Raw genomic sequence first — 5628 nt, 5'->3', positions numbered from 1 at the left:
ATCATGGAACTAATGGTGTCCAAGTAGAATCCTGAGGATAAGAGAGTTAGCCAATTCATTTAATTCTTTCAAAAGTTCTATAATGAAACCATTGTTCTTACTTCATAGATAATATAACACGTCAACTTTAGAGTAAGTTACTTTCTAAAATTCATACTTTTTGCTGTACCAACATTTTGCAGTGTATTTTTTTTTGTCTTATCCCTTTCACCAGATTAAATATTTGTGAACCTATTAAGGATTATTTTAATCATTTCCTAATACTTTGCATATAAATTACTTTTAAAATTCTAAAATATTTTGTTAGGTAAGTATATGATTAATGGCTATATTATGATGTTTACTTTCAGTATAATTTTTTTTTTTAAGGCAAGATATTTAGAATGTTTTAATCTTTCTGGTTAACACCATTTGTATTAGTAATTGCACCGTTGTAACTTTTAGCATGTCACATAACTAGTCAGTAAGGAATTTTTTTTAAGGGTGGGAGTACAAACAGAAGGATAGGAGATGCAAGGTTTCATACTTCTGTTCTAAAAAATCAAAAATCAAAACTACTTTCTTCTCTGCATCAAAACTGTACCACAAACTTGCAGGTTATTTTCGTTTTAATCCCATGACTCATCATCTACTGGATTAGGAGCTTGTGATGAAGAAAACCCTGCTGTGTTCAAAGAGCTCCTGCCGTGGTAATTCTTTCTGGTATCAACTGATGCAAACACATTTCCTCTTGTCCTACCACTGAAGCCAGGACCATGTGTACTAAAGGCAATTTCTTCTAACCAGGCAGGAACATCCTGTTGAGCATCTGATAGCACTTTCACTAGAGGCTGTGCTAAATGGCTATCTGATTCCAGATCAAAAAAGGAAATGGCTCTGCCAGTATTTCCACAACGACCAGTACGCCCACTTCGATGAACATATTCATCAATGGTAGAAGGAAGATCAAAATTAATAACATGCTGAACATTTTCAATATCCAGCCCTCGTGCAGCTACTGAAGTAGCAACAAGAACGGGGCACTTTCCACAGCGGAAATCTCCAAGAGCTTGCTCTCTTTCTCTCTGTTCACGATCACCATGAATACTTGTTGTTGATATTTTTTCTTGACAAAGAAAAGTGGCAATAAAATCTGCTTTTTTCTTAGTTTCAACAAAGACCATAGTTCTTTCATCACCTATGTTTTGTAGAATTTCAACAAGTTTTTCTATTTTTGAGTACTGGCCAACTTGAAGAATGGTCTGCTGAACATCTGTACATGCGCCACCCACTTGTCCAACGGCAACAAACAAATAATTTGACTTTAAAAACTTCCCAGCCAACCTTTGAATTTCTTCTGGAAAAGTTGCACTGAACATAAGGGTCTGACGCTGTTCCTTTGACGGCATTCCTGGGCAGGAAATTAACTTTTTCATCTCTGGTCCAAAACCCATATCCAGCATGCGATCAGCTTCATCCAAAACCAAGTATTTGACTTGTCTGAGACCAATCTTTTCTTTGCCTATGATGTCCAGCAGTCTCCCAGGAGTAGCACATAATATATTACAGCCTTGTACTATCTGTCGAATTGAATGCCTCAACTGGGTTCCCCCATATGTGACTACTGCTCTTACGCAAGTCCCGAAAGAAAATTTTCTGGCTTCCAAATAGATCTGACTGATCAACTCTCGAGTTGGTGCTACAATAATACACTCTGGTTCCTGCAGTTCTTTAGAACGACTGGCAGTTATTCCATCACGCATCATATGAGCCAAAATTGGCAAGAGAAAAGCTGCAGTCTTTCCAGAGCCTGTCTGAGCACAAGCCATCAAATCTCGTCCTCCTAGTATAATAGGAATACCGTATTTTTGCACAGGAGTAAGCTTAGTATAACCAGCTTTAGCAATGTTGTTATTCAATGTCTAATTAGCTTCTTCAAAAGTCAGAATTGCTGGTGGTGGATCATGTCCAGATACTTCTACAAGAATAGTATCATATTTGTCAAAGTTTATGCCTGTCTGATAATGTGCAAAGATGGAGTCTTCATCTTCAGGTGGAGGAGGTGGTATGTAGGTCACTTTTCGTCCCTGAGTGTCGTCACCACTTTCTCCTCCTTTAGCTTCTGACTTCCAAGAATTCTTTCCAGAGCCCGTAATTAGTTCTTCATTTAAACCTTTGTAGCCACCTCGTCCACTTCCACTACCACTTCTTCTTTGGAAAGTGTCACCATTACCTGCACCACTTAATGCTGATCTTCTAGAACCAAAAATGCCACCAGAGCGCTGGGTTCCCTCATCTTCTTCATATTTGCTATTTGAACTTCCTAGACCAAATCCTCCACGGCAACCTCGGAAACTACCTCTTCTGGACGATCCTGAAGCTTCTGAATCATTGCCGTCTTGATAACCTCTCCAGAAATCAGTGCTATCACCTTCTTCAAACTTGTTATTTGAAAAACCTCTGTTTTCAAAATTCTTTCCAACTCCAAAACCACCCACTGTGGACGTATTCTCTCTCTTATTAGACTCACCAGGATCTCTGTTTCCCAAACTCCTCCCAGAGGCAAATCCACTTCTCATGAAATGATCTCTTCGAGACGATCCATCACCCATTTCTGATGATGAAGCCAGAGTCCTCTTAAAAGTGTCTCCATTTGCTCCAGAAGAATACCTATCCTTCTCAAATACAGGAACATAGGAAGACATACGAGGGTTCATTTTTTCTGCGTCCCAATCTTCATCTCCCATGGCGGCTCTCTGCAGCTTGCTCTCATAATTTTTATCTTTGTATTTATGATGTATAATAATTACCTTTAGTCCTTTAGTAAATATAGCACTACTACCAAAAGTATAAGAAAAAATGATGCTTTGGCTATAAATTTATAAGTATTAGATTATCTTTAATAAGTGATCAAAACCATAATAAAATATAAAGTTATTTTAAGGATTATGAACATAAACAGTGGTCAGTAACTGCCTTCATTTAATGTTTGGAAGTTTTGATTTTGCCAGTTACAAATTGGTTAATTTTTATGCTTTATTTATGAATGACAGGATAAGCTGGAAGGTATTAGACTGCTGTTTGCAATCATTTACCCATAAGTAAGACATTCCAGATGTTAGTAGCCTTAATTACCACTGAATAAAAATCTTAACTCAGTTATAACTGTCACAGGGCTTTCTGTTGTTAGCCTTTTCTTTATTAGCAGAGACTTCTTACAGGTCTATATTACGAAGATATGTGTCTGAATAACAAATCTGGTGGGGAGCATCTTAAAATACATGTCTTAACTCAGGCTGCCATGACAAAGATACCACAGACTGAGTGCCTTAAACATAGGGATTTGTTTCTCACAGTTCTGAAGGCTAGCAGTCCAAGATCAGGGTGCCAGCAGATTTGGCTCCCAGGTAAGGGCCTGCTTCCAGATGGCTGCCTTCTCACTGTATCCTCCTCACAAGGTGGAGCAAAAAGGAGCGCTGGTCTCTCTCCTTATTTTATGGACACTAATTCTGTCGAGGAACCCTATCCTCATGACCTCATCTGAACCTAAATAGGGGCCAAGGTTCCTGTCACAAATAGTATCACATTGGGAATCAGGGCTTCAACATATCAAGTTGAGGGGACACAAAACTTTATTCAGTTCCTAATAGCACATTTATAGAAATGTTTTGGCCCAGAGAAGAGGGGCCCCACATGACTCTTTGGGATCTGTTCTGACCTTCCTCCTAATAGGGGGAGGAATCTGCAGGGCCAAAGGACAAGAATATTCTGAGCTAACTTGCTGCCTTGCAGGTTACACTGACTGCCTGGGACCCCAGATTTATTTCCTAACTAAGCAACATGCACCCTGCCAGAGCTGGCAAGGCTCCTTCCCTAGATTGACCCTGTTGCCTGTGAACTGCAAGGCCATTGTGAAACATCTCCTCCCAGGAGATGGCCAAGGGGTGGCAGTTTTGATTCAAGGGAAGAATGACTAGAACTTGTTACCTGCTGGCTGGGGGTCCACAGGCACATATACATGATGGAATTGAGGACAGAAAGGGAGAGAAGAGAGTTGGTTCTCCCCACACCACTGTGTCCAGCACCAGACTTTGAAAAGTATAAGAATTGGGCATGCAAACCTCAGCTCCAGGTTATTAAGAAGGTGCAGTTGTGAAGGTATGAGGATAGAACATACTTGATTTCGGATACGTTCCATTCAGTATTGTTGGATTTTTTTCCCCAGAACTGCTATACCTGTTTTGACTTCTATGAGCAATTTACAAGTGTTTCCATCTCTCCATATATTCACCAACACTTAGAAAATGTCTTGAATGGTAAGACATTTGCTGTGTGGTCTCCATTTGTACTCTTGATTTACTTTTCATGAATGATAGGAGTGGGTCTGATTATGACTAATGCTGCTCATTAACTGGTAACTAATATTACTAACAGTACTATAATATTAGTAATTTTATGCATCTTCCCTTTAATATTATAGATATCAAGCAGCATATGGCTGAGAATAAGAGCTACTGTAAACTCAGTACTGTTTGAAACCATCTTGGTGGTTGACTGTTGAACCAAGTGAAGAACCAGCTAATTGAGTCATGAGTTTGCTCATCAGAGCTCTACTAAATTGCCATGAGGATGAATCTGATATACTCTATCAGTATCCCAAATTGCTTCTTTTTGAAAGGAAAATGTATACAGAATTACTATTCTGTTTGATTCATTGGCTAAAATGTGTCTTTTTCACTCCTAATTGCCACTGCTATTCCCTACCTCTGTTCCCCTCATAGGCTGCCTTTCTAATGCACTTGTCATATGACCTGAAATTTGTACTTTTAGAAGGAATGTACTGTTGTTTTGTATGTGTTTCTTAAAAGCTTTACACCACAGGCCTTGAAATTTACATCCAGTTCTCTTTCTTGCTTTTCCCCCCCACTTAATGGTCTATTCATATTGCCATGTGGATTGAATTTATTGCTTCTATTTACTGCATAGCAGCCATAGAATGTATATATTAACTTTTACTTATCTGCTCTCCTAGTTATAGGCATCTAGGTGACTTTCACTCTCTATTATCACAGATAAAATATGACCATAATAAATATATGTGATCCACACTAACTCATGTGAGAATTTCTTTGAGGTATTTACCCCAAGAGTGGTATTGCTGATAGGATACGAGCATACTTATTACATTAAATATTAGTGGATTGTTTTCTAGAACTTCTGTACCTATTTTAATTTCTATGAGCTGTTTACACGTGTTTCCATCTCTCCATATTGTCACCACATTTGATGACAATATATATATTGTATGGATATATATATATGGATATATATATATATATCACACTTGATATTATCTACTTTTCAAAATTTTGCCATTCTGATGCATTCACATGGTTCTTGTCCAGTCTCTAAGTCATGTTGGATTCTTTGTGACCACATGGACTGCTTCACACCAGACTGCCCTGTCCTTCACTGTCTCCTGGGATTGGCTCACACTCATGTCCATTGAATCAGTGATGCTGTCTGACCTCAGAGGATATCTAATCACATATCCTCTGCCTCCCTCTTCTCCTTTTGCCTTCAGTCTTTCCCAGCATCAGGGTCTATTCCAATGAGCTGGCTCTTTGCATTCACATGGTGTCTTATCAT

At 38.8% G+C, this 5628-nt stretch overlaps 1 pseudogene; it reads right to left on the bottom strand.

Moving 5' to 3' along the window:
* Positions 1–375: 375 nt before the first annotated feature.
* Positions 376–2767, bottom strand: LOC110132516 (probable ATP-dependent RNA helicase DDX4 pseudogene; annotated as a pseudogene).
* Between the last annotated feature and the right edge of the window lie 2861 nt (positions 2768–5628).

This window comes from Odocoileus virginianus, chromosome 3, assembly GCF_023699985.2.
Source record: "Odocoileus virginianus isolate 20LAN1187 ecotype Illinois chromosome 3, Ovbor_1.2, whole genome shotgun sequence".
NCBI lineage: Eukaryota > Metazoa > Chordata > Mammalia > Artiodactyla > Cervidae > Odocoileus > Odocoileus virginianus.
Note: the sequence above shows the minus strand (reverse complement) of the source record. Positions and strands in the feature narration are given on the sequence as shown.